Consider the following 12,579-nt stretch of genomic DNA (forward strand, 5'->3'; position numbering starts at 1 on the left):
ACTTTATATGAATTTACGTAGAATAATAACCGCAAAATAAAAATTACGTACTATTTTAAGGTACAACGTAATTTATAGTAAAAACCTATAAGGATGCCAAAATTTAACCAACGTTGAGAATCACTAGATTACATATACTGGTACTGATTTATAACCCTTTAATACGTTATATTATAGAGTTAATCTATCAACGGTTGGTTCATTTTATGGGAAAGTTTTAAGGTTTTTGTAAGTATTTTTTTTCCAAATAAATTGAAGTAATTTATTACAATATAAAATTTAAAATAAAATAATATCTTTACTTTTTTTTAATGCAGTAATAATTTTTAATTCCATACTTCAAAACAGAATATTTATTTGAGAATTTTAATGTAAAATACTCAACTTTTTAACGATTAGAAAATTAATTATAACTTATTAATATTTAAGTTTAAACGAGTGGTGTTATAGTAGATAACATTTGTTGGTGTACCTTTGTGCCGCTTCACTCAATTTATGAAAAATATATTACTTATAATAATTATAATAAATATATATAACTTGTAACTAATTAACTAGTCATTTTAAATTAAATTTTTATATATCCACTCACACAAACACACACACATATATATATTATTTACAAAAATGTATTTTTTATTATTAGGTACTTCATATTGTTTAAAAAGATAAATGTTAAAACTTTTTAAAATAATAAGTTTATCTTAAAAAAATGTACTTCGTATATTATGTTAATAATAATTATAAATAATATACAATATTATTTTTGAATGTTTATTTAAATTAAGTTGATCTTGTAATTATATGTGTCGGGATGTACATATTGGTATATTGGTATATACTATGTAGAATTCTAAATCGCTCTTTTTTATGAAGAGTGAAATATCAACCATTATACATTCGTACAATACCATTGTGTTTTATAATATTTATTATTAGAACATAAACTACAAAATAACAAAATGTTATATATAATAATGATTTTTTATTTAGGTGAAAAAATAATAAAACATAACTTATAACCAGACTACAAATTAATAAAATTATTACATTTAAAAATTAATTTAATTAGAAAAGATTTAAACCAAGTATACGCTAATAATATTAAATATGATGCTATTTGATAAATATAATGTGTGCATAAAATACTTAAATTTGTTACTAATTAATACTGAAGTGTAACTGTTTTATTGGTAATTATTTCACCACCAAAAGATATTTGATCAATTATATTATTAACATAATGACATTATATTATCATTAAAAATATAATGACTTCAATATTTCTTAAAAAAAATATATATTTTTATAGTTTGCTTATTAAAATTTATATCACTATTCCTAGTATGGTAAGTTTTGATATATTACTTAGACTCTGTAAATATAAAAATAATACATGCTCATAATTCACAATACATTAAATAAGTATTGTAAAATTGCATCAATATATTCACTGTATACACAAAATATTTTTTCTTCAAAATTGATCTTCTAATTCAAAAATAAATTATGTCATTATGAGTTGAGTTACAACGTAGCGTTTAAGAGCATCTTATAATTTTTGAAAAATTTCCAATTTTGATAATAGTTTATTACTTTAAGATAATATATCAAAAAATCATAGTAACTATACATACCTAGATAATATCCATATATTTAGATATATGCGGAATAATTCAATTTACTCTAATTAAAAAAATAACGGAGTATAAAAAGAAATAACTTTTTTCGGGGAAATATATAACATAATATATTTCATTTGTGTTCTAGGGTCCGAGAAACAGTTACAACGAGTTTAAATGTATGTCATCAACTTTACACTGCTTAGAAATAAATTGATATAACAAGTCACATGAAACTACTAAGCTGAAAGTATAGAGCTATATGTATATGCTCGCCATCATAAATAATGACAAAACTTGCAGGTAGGATGTCAAATCAGTTTTTCTAACGTCTGTTACTCGTTAGTCGTAATTTATTCTTTTTTCGTAGGTATACGATTACCTATTACTGATTAGTACTAAGTAAATATGGATTGCCAATAGTTATAGTTAAAATAAAAACGGCATGAAGTAAAACCATAATAATATCTTAATGCATTTTACCATCACAATCATTTTTAACTTTGACAAATTATATTTAGCCAGTATTGTATCTATTTTAATTTAAAACCAATCTTGTGCGGACTTAATTTCTGTTTATGCTCTAAATCAAATTGCATCTGCTTTTCTGAGAACAATAAACGTACAGCATTTGATTCGACAGACACACGCGTTGTATTAGTTGTTGGTATAAAAAAAGTACGTTATCGATGTAATCCTAGCAACTATAAAGATTGATACAGTTTTTATTTTTTCACATCGCCTGACAGTTGGCAATCATCCGTGGACTGTGCATGGGAGAAGAAGTAATGTTTACAGAGTGCCGATAAACCTATTTGAAATAAATATTTATTACCCACTACCCTTCTGTGTACATTTAGAAGTATATTTCCCCTTCCATTTAAGGTTGTGGTATATATACACACCACAAGTGAATGATAGTTACGGAGGGGATGCCACTTGTTAAGAGAAAAGCTTTATTTTTATTCTTCCTGTTGCGTATCTTTAAAAAAAGATATTCATCGTTAACCAGTGGCCTGTCATCATCGTTAATTTTTTATTTATTTTTTTTTTTCCTTTATCATATAACACATTTCTTGGGTCAAATATTACGGTCGTTAAGTATAATTTTAACACATTTGATGATAAAAAAAAAAAAAGTAAAAGCAAAAACTTCTTGATGGATGTTACAATCACGGTGTGTTACCAAAAGGTATCTCCGTTAAATTATTAATGGACTTCGGTGGGTTACCCCACTTTCGACACTGTATATCGAGTGACGTATTCGTAAATTCCCGATACCCTTTTTCCACTACATATTTCCCACCCACGCATACACCGCCGTACACGCCCACAATAGCATTATTAACCCTAACATACGGTCACCGCGCTAGCTCGCTTCCCATATACAACGTACATTATACGTATATATATATATATTGAATATAATCTTTCGCTATTTTCCTCAGTTCTGAATTAAATACACAAAAACTCACTGCACTAACTTTCAACTAAAATAATCATTATGCGTTGCAACACATAAATGATATCGTTTTCCGCACATTGTATAGTATGCCGATATAATATGACAAACGTGAAATCGTTTATGAGCGGTCCGGAAAAAATAAAACAACAATAAAAACGCATTGTTTTCAGCGAGGTATTACTGATTTCCGTTCGATATTGTTTGACCCATTTATTTTATTCTTCTAAGACCATTATTACACTGACCCCTAGCCCAATGCGATGGAAAGTGCGTGTTTTAATATCTAAATTATTGTAACTACGAGTATACAGGTAATTATTTTAATGACTTTGCCATTTTAGTCCTTGATTTTTAAAAACTATACCTAATATTATTTATTGTAGTACCTTAGGTCTAATATGTTACCTATATCATAAATGAATTTTATAGATACATAATAAGTCTATTATTATAGTTATTATAAAAGTAGGTAGTCGATTATCTAATTTAAAATAATACAATATACAAAAATATTTAATTATATAATTTTATTAAACATAATCAATTATGTTTTCATAGGTTAAAATTAATTTATCAAAAAATATATATTTACATTTTATTTTAATATATTATAATAAATTTTATTTTTCTCTTAAATTATAACTATAAGTAATCTGTCATAATAGGTTATCTTGTAAAAAACCCTTTCAATCGTTCGGTATTAATCTGTCACGATTATGCTATAAATATAAGATAGATAATGTTTTATAGTTAGTTTATTAGATAGTTTTAATAATTTCTGCTTATTTATTTTTTTCTAATAAAATAAAACAATTGTAATAAAAAAAATACAGTATTTTAATAAACGTTTTTATGGGAGCTCGAATACATTATTGTGGGGCGCAGTAGCAATCCAATATAACTCTATGAAACTTTAACAGTGTAAGTTTGAAGTGGTAAGTAAATATAATTATTATAACTTACTAAAATTGATTGATAATTTAAAAACTTACTTAATCTCTAGTGACAATTATTAATAAATTTAAATTAAATTAATTTAAACTATAAATCTGATTATTAATATAATAACTATGTTATTACGCATTAATAATATTGCTATGTATTTAATACTTTATTTATTCCTTCATATAGTAATAATATATAACATGTTTAAATATACTTAATATATTTATACTTTTGTTAGTATAATTTGTTTATCTATAAATATTCAAAATTCTTGAAGTTTTATCTTTCAATTATTAAATTTGAGATAATTTAATTCATTATGAATATTGAATTTCAAGATGTAAAGGGGGCAACCCTTAGATGATGAGAGTGGAACTCTAGGGAATTTTTGAACAAAGCGATCGGAGAGCAGATCCATCTAGTGTTTATACAATATATATATATATATATAATATTATATAAACAAAAAAGCACCGATGTTTTATTATTTCTCAGTTATTAAAAAAAGTTTAAACTATATAAAAACAAGTCTTTCGTGATATTACGCTAAATGTTGAAGCAAATCATTTGCTTCAAAACGTGTCATAGACAAAAAAAATAAAACACGTCATTGTTACATCAGCTTATAATATATAATTATAAGTTTTCGATTAACAGATACTAAACATATTACGTATACTTATTATTTATTTGTAATTTTAATAAACGATTCTATTAATATTTGCTTATAATAATTAAAGAAACTTTAAATTTTAAGATAATTTAAAAAACTAACAGCATCGATGGCTGTATCAGTATTATTTTTTAGTTGAAAACATCCATACTTTTTAGGGGTATTGTAGTGGTTCTACCTCCATAGTTAAGGTTTAGTAACATATTATTATAGTAACAGGTGGATATGTAGGTATAAGTAGTCATTATTTATTGTCATGCTTGCTTAAAAAAAATCAGTTAGGTACTATATAGAACTATACTATTCATTTATAACACGAAAAATACGGAATCGTCAAGTAATCGGAAAGAAATATTTAAATAGTATTTTCCTTATTTCAAGGTGCTAATTTATGAAAATACTCAATGCAGTACTATTTATATAATGTAGGTAAGTAAACGATTTAAAGCATGTAGGTACAATGGTTCAAAAACATTCTCGTGTTAGTATTTTGATTTTCAACATAAGTTGTAATACGAAATAACGTCTAGTATAATGAGTTGTTGAAAATGTAATTATTTCGTTAAAACTATAATAATATTATAATTTTAAACGATATATGATGTTAATGTGTTTTGTGAAACTCTTGCGAAACTCATATGTTATGATAATATATTTTATAGCAATACTTGTTTTTATACAATATTTATTCTTCGTATCTATTATGTGCTTTCGGTAAACTTCTGGTTGAGAACCGCTGGTATTAATTTCCGGTTTGCAATAGTTTATGTGTAGGGAAGAATCCAAAAATTAGTATTCTTCCCAAAAATTGTCTACAAGCGTGCAAAATTAAATATTATCGAAGTCTGTCGTCTTTCAATCCCCAAACTTAAAAAAACTATAATATTATGCTATTATTTTAACGTAATTTATTATTCCAACGCTAAACCTGTGACCTCGTTAGCCACGACGCGGAGTTGTACAGTGATCGCGGAATATCCTCCAACGATATACCAAATGTAATATCAACAAAGGGGTTGGCCGAGCGGTTGGAGGGTATATGTGATCGCGATACATAGGCGGAGGGTGGGGTCTACGTAATGATTTCTGATAGACCGGTTCGAGTCGAAGACTCGTCGCACTTCTTTCGACGAGTCTGTGTACACAAATGTCACCGCCACCGGACTTTGACACCACCGCTGCGACGACCACCACCAAGGCCGCTGGCGCGCGCGAGTATAAACGTTTCGGGCGTTGATGGCGGTAGCGGTGTTGCAGGGTAAACGAAACGGGCGTATTATTTCCACGGACACCACCACCGCCCCGTGTGTAAATATGCAATCGTGGGCCGGTGGGTGGGTGGGCGAAGTCGGGTAGGAAACGTGAGCGGAGGCGGATGACCGTAAAATCAATACCCGCGACGGGACGGTGGCAGTCGTGGTGGGCCACCGCCGGCGTCTTGGGGAAACACCTCCAACCACCCCGAGCGAACACGCACACCGACTCTGCCGACGCCCGCCAACCACTGCGCTACCACACTTCGAGCGAGCGTCCTCCCCCCCACCGTGCCTCTTGGGACCCCTAAGCAGTACGTGCACCCCGCCACCGGTCCGTCAGTTTTAATATTAAAATACGAATCGGACTCACACACGCACACACATATACAAGTTATTTGCGTACTTATATTTATATAGATAACAACAAAGGTCACCCGACGGTGAGGGTGGCGCACATATCACGAGAATACTGTATATTATACATAACAATAAACACGATTATTATGTGTATGCATATATATATATATATATACAAAGACGATGCGGTGCGGCCTACAAGTGACGTGTTGCGCTTCACTTGGGGGTGGCCGTTACGTGGTCCAGTATTATAAAGTGTGACGTTTATATTATAATATAAATACAGTCACGTAGTATTGTAAGTCTTCTTCTTCTTCTTCTTCTTCTTCTTATTATTATTATTATTATTATTATAACTGTCGTGACGTCATTGACTCTGTTATACGTGACCGTATCATACAATATTATTATTATTATTATTAATTATTGTCATAACTGAATAAAACGTTTTTCTACTTAAAAGTATTTAGAAAAGATAATTTAATACTACAAGTCTTTAAAAATAAATAAAATTGCCAAAGTACTTTGAAAACTTTAAAACAATATTTCATTAAATATTTTTAACGCTGTTATGATATTCAATAAATATTTTGAATATTTATGTATAAGAAGTATAAACTCTTATCACCATATATTTTATAAGGTAGTATCTTTGACGTTGTGACAATACCTAAAATAGACTTTTAACTAATACATTGACAATAGTCAAAATAATTTAAACTTAAATGTTTAAAACATTATAAATAATAGTATATTTTAACACAAATAAATTAACAACAGTTGCTATATTTTATTTTGTTTTACATAATATATTTTAAGATAAGTACTTGAAAAGTATTAATCTTTACAACTTATAAGAGAATAATTCGATTTCATCTAAAATTATAATATTATGATTAATATATATCTAATAATTAATAACAATTATGTACTAAGTACATAATTTAATGGAGATTTTTGTTATAATTTAGTTTTTTTTTTTTAAAGTTATAAATATTTTTAAAAATGTTAAGAATACTGAATACTTAAGTATAAAAAATTATACTCAAAAATTGATTTGAATATTACAAGTATCATGATTGTATACATAAATATATTATTATTGTCACTACAAAAGATCGCTATTGAAGTCTCCGTCTGAACTCTACAATCGTCGATATATTATTCATTTTTCTATCTCGGTATTCTTATAATATTATGATTTTAAGTAAGTGCAGCGAAACAACTTAAATTATGATACCACGTTTCACTATAATAAAGACTATTTTTTACTTAATTGACTGCAATTAGCTACTTTCACTAGGTAAAAAAATATTTTTAGTTATTTTTCATCTATAATTTGTTTTTTTAAACTATACAAATAGGATAAAGTAATATATAAAATACTGCTTGTAAGATATCTCATTAACAAATATATTTATGATTTACGTTATACATTTTTATCTTAACAAGTAGATTGATTAATTACATGTGAAATATGATAATATAATATTGTTAGGTATTTATTATTTATTTTAAGGGTCACTTAAATATAAAATATTTTTATTTTACTATTAAAAGAGTAACATATTTACAATTTATTCAATGCTTAATAAATAAATTGTATAACAATAAAAATAATAATATAGTTAACTTAATAGGTTGGATTAGATTAAGATAACAGTAGCACATACTGCTTATATTTAGACTCAATTGAAAAAACCGTGTTTTTATAGATTATATAAGAGTAGTATTGTTTGAACAATTTTTATTTTTAGTCTTTTCGTGAATTCAAAATAAATTGAATAATAAATTTATAAATATATTATCTAATGAGAAATAATAACCAATATTATTCTTTTCGAATTTTTACATATTATATATTTTCGTGTTTATTATTATATTTAAGATAAACTTATAGTAACATTTATCTCATATTTTATTATTATTTTTTTAAATGAAATGTACACAAATTAGTATTACTTATTTTGCTGTACACTAGAAAATGTATGTGTTAATTTACTTAACCTATTCATCTTAAATTATACTACTATTTTCTTAATTTTTTCACGTAAATCAATCATTTTATAAAATATTTGATGTAAGTATAGAGTAGTCAGTAGTCAGTGGTTACATAGTACATACTCATACAATACATATATAGTATAAAATATAGGTAAATATACGTTTAATTTATAAATAAATAATTAATGTACGAAATAATGTAATATCAGTTACACATCATCACTTTTTATACGTACATCTAATTTATTATATATAGGTACATAAAGTTAAAATCACTTTACCTAGCATTACACGTAGTTAAAAATTGTATGTCAAGATTTTAATTTTTTATTGCTGTCATTGTAAACGGCATAGCTGTTATAGCCAAAATATACTGTTTCTCATTTGTATTATTCTTTCCTCTTGTTTTTTAGGAACTTCGGTGAGAGTTTAAACCAAAAGAATTCCGTAGGTGTTCATTATTCATGATTTAAAAAGACTTTTATTTAAAATATTTTTTGCTATTTTCCTTTTTTTTTTCATTTATATTTTTCTTAATATACACGTCATCCTTATTTATTTGCATTTCATTTAAGTTTCTCACCAAAATAATATATATTTCAACATAATATATAATTATACTTTTATTCTTATTAAATTTTATATTACTTTTTTTTGAAACTAGAAAAATGTATAATTTATTGTTAAAATATCAATCTACAAAAAAAAAATCAATTCCTAGTTATTTTTTGTGTCTACCCATTATAATGTATTAGTTATAAAGTAGTCCTAACTCTTATAATAATTAAATTGTTTTGAAAATAATATTCTGTCTTTTTACCTTTTTATGAATTATTAAAAACTTGATAACCAGCAAATATCCTCTTAGTTTTATATTCATGATTTTCACGTACAACTAATAATTTTGTCATATCATTGAATTAAATTCTTATATCTATTATTATTTAATAATAAATTACTTATTTAATTTATCAGTAATTTACAATATTACTCATTTATTATATACGTTTATAATTTGCTTATTTATGTAGTAAATTATGAATAAACATTTGATACTTTACAGAGTTTATGTTACAGCTGAAAGACGGAACAGATAATAAAGTTAAAAATATATACCCAATAACAGTAAGACCAGCGTGAGTTTTTAGTTAGTTAGTCTTTAGGTAAACGTTGCTTTAGTCTGTGTAAGGGATTATCAGGAATTGTGTTTTATTATAAATTACTTATATAAGAGGATCTTTGAGTGAAATATTTATGTTCACTTTTTGATAGTTGGTGAGTTACATACCTACCTATAGTTAGTACTTTGCAATATTGTTTTCATAATTTATTGTTGCTACTTAGTACTTACTTATACTGTAGCCTGAGATACATTTGTAACAAACCAATACGTAAATTAAAATATATTCCAACAGTTTTTAGGTTGGACGTTGTAGTAACTCTTTAAAACTCTTCAAAACAAGCTTTAAAGAGTATAATATATTAATATTATTCTTAGTTTTCTATACATACTTGAAAAAATTGTATTTATTAAGAAATCGGGCATGTAAATTTAAATTTTAAGTTAAATATTTTAATTTTATTATTTAGTTGGTGGTTAAATCTGAATATTATATTTATGTTGTCGGACTTAAGAATTTACTTATAATTTATGTTTTCATATTTATTTGTAAAATTATCATTGCATTGTCAAAGTAAAAGTCAGACTTATAGTATAGTATATATAGTTGGCTTTAACATGTCTTTGTTGAAAATCGTTTACAAGAAAAGTTTTGTGTTATTTCTTTGACAATTTTTCTATCCTATGATTTCTTTTCTATGCATTGTCACCATTCCATATAATGGAAAGTCCAGGAATGGATTTCAAAGAGGATTTTTACTCTAATTGAAAAGTAAAAACCAACGGATCGTTCAAATAAAATATATTGTAAAATCTAATAAAGCTGTTGTGTTATTGGCCGTTGACTATGAAAAAAATAAATCTTATATAAGGTACTCTTTCTTAATACTTTATAATATATACGCGTTAATCACGTAAATGTTATTAAAATTATTTTAAATATTATGTACAATTTCCTATTTTTAATTAAGATCAATTAATTTTTTATTCTCAGTTGAGTCATATTTATAATTTTTAAAATATCATGTGAGGATTTTCTATTTTAAGTAAAACAAAAAATATATATACTCGTATGTATACATACACAATGTCACTAGCCATGTCTGACTTTTTCTGTCTTACGATGAGAAGGTATACCATTCATCAATTGTTATTGTACATTATATTCGTTATTCTATTCATTATCAAATTCACTATACATTATGTCAATATATTACAGACGATGATAAAAATCAATCTTGTAATTTTTTTCATTATTTTTTCAGGACCAACAATTTTTCATTGTAAAATATTGTTGCAACAGTACCTAATAACGTTATTATATTATATACATTATTTTTCAATAAAAAAATTGTTATTTTTAATGGCACAAAGATATATATAAATATATACGAGCTAAATATACACTTATTTTTGAAATAATAGAAATATAATTGAATGACGTTTCACTAATAATATAACTATTATAACTTCACGATCACAAGTGAATCGACTATAATATAAGAACAAATTAATTACCAAATGATTATCACGTAATAAAATAATTTCATCATTTGAATTGTAAGACTGACTGATATTATAATTATTCTATTGAGCTAATTCTTTTTTTCTTTTGTTAATCAATTTGTTTTTATTTTGAATAGTATTTCAATCGTTTAATATTATATTCATAATAATTAACTACAAAATATTAGAGTATATATAGTACAGATGCCATTGTTTATGTTTTCCCAGACAATAACAAACAATTGATTAAACAGAAAATGTGTTAAAAACTATAATATGTATTATTGCAGACGGGATGTAATTTCCAGAATGATAAAAATCATTAATAATAATGAGTAATAAAGTATAAATAAAAAAATTAAAATGTAGAATTAATTTGTTGTTACATTTTAATTTAACTAATATAAATATTATTCTTAATGTAATGTATCAAAAGATTATAATTTCACTGTTAAATAGTTAGGTTAGGACTTCTACATAAAGTACAAAAGTGATGTGGGTTTAAAGTATTCGGCTAAGTTTGTATATAATTTTTATAAGCTAAACTAGAATTATTAAAACATACATTTGGTTAGAATGTTTCTACTTAAAAATATCATGTTTACGTCAAAAAGAAGACATTTTTTTTCTTCCTCAATATAGGATAACCATAAAAAATTAACTAAACTGATATAAAGTTCTATTGTAATTAAAATTAAACCCAACTCATAGAAATATAATCTGCTTACATTTATAAATATATTTTATATTTTTTTTTTTTTTTTTTTGTACATTTTGTAAATTACTTTATTTTAGAATCAAACAATAGCGAACAATTTTAAACTAGCGATTATATCAATGCGAAAATTAATTATTTTTATGTTCATTAATTGTTCTTAAAAAAATCTTATGATTTTATAAAACTAATTGGTTAAATAAAAAATATAGATCTAAACTAAATGTCCATTAATTTGTGCAAACATTTTTTATCGAATACAATATTTTTTTTTTTGGAGGGGCTCGAGTTTTAATTTTGAACAGTTATAATAACAATTTTAGGAAATGCATAAAATTAATTTTTAATTCAAACAATTATAATCATCATAAGATTAAAAATTCCGTTTTTTAATATGATGTATGTTGAAATTTATATTTTAAAAACAATAATTTGCTTAAAAATACTGAATTTAAATAATAATTAGAGCTGTTTTGTATATTATAGTCATTAGCCAAGGTTTAATTGATTTAATTTCAAATAATTTAAATAAAAGCTGTTATTTTAAGCAAAATATATTTTTTATTGAATAAATTAGTTATTATTTAACCAAAAGACTTAAATTAATAATTATACTTTTTATTATTTACTACAATATAGGATTGGTTTAATCGTTTTATCTAGTTATTAAAGTATAAAATCGATTATAATATCGTAATTATTTTGTAAACACCAATATTTCCTGACACAATTTGGATAAAAAAATAACGCATATTTTAAATATACCTGTCTTTTCTTAATCGTATGTATACTATATCACGTATGTTTAATAATGATAATAATCAGAAGTTGTTCTTAAAGTTGTTTAGAACTTCTTTATGAGATGCTTAGCACCATATATCTCATTAAATAATTACTAAAAAAACTCTTTGAACTT

The 12,579-nt window shown here is 25.1% G+C and overlaps 1 protein-coding gene across 8 annotated transcripts in view; it reads left to right on the forward strand.

The window, feature by feature from the left end:
- The window catches only part of LOC132928689 (potassium voltage-gated channel protein Shaw), a 155,832-nt gene that overhangs the window by 13,718 nt on the left and 129,535 nt on the right, over positions 1-12,579 (forward strand). The window contains exon 2 of one of the 8 annotated variants that reach the window (XM_060993529.1): positions 1,771-1,801. The exons of 4 other annotated variants lie outside the window; for them this stretch is intronic. The gene's annotated coding sequence lies outside the window, so the exon portion shown is untranslated. Of the gene's footprint in view, positions 1-1,770; positions 1,926-12,579 lie in introns of those variants that run through there. 3 more of the 8 variants (XM_060993533.1, XM_060993530.1, XM_060993534.1) reach the window with 3 other exon arrangements.

This window comes from Rhopalosiphum padi, chromosome 4 (genome assembly GCF_020882245.1).
Source record: "Rhopalosiphum padi isolate XX-2018 chromosome 4, ASM2088224v1, whole genome shotgun sequence".
Lineage (NCBI taxonomy): Eukaryota > Metazoa > Arthropoda > Insecta > Hemiptera > Aphididae > Rhopalosiphum > Rhopalosiphum padi.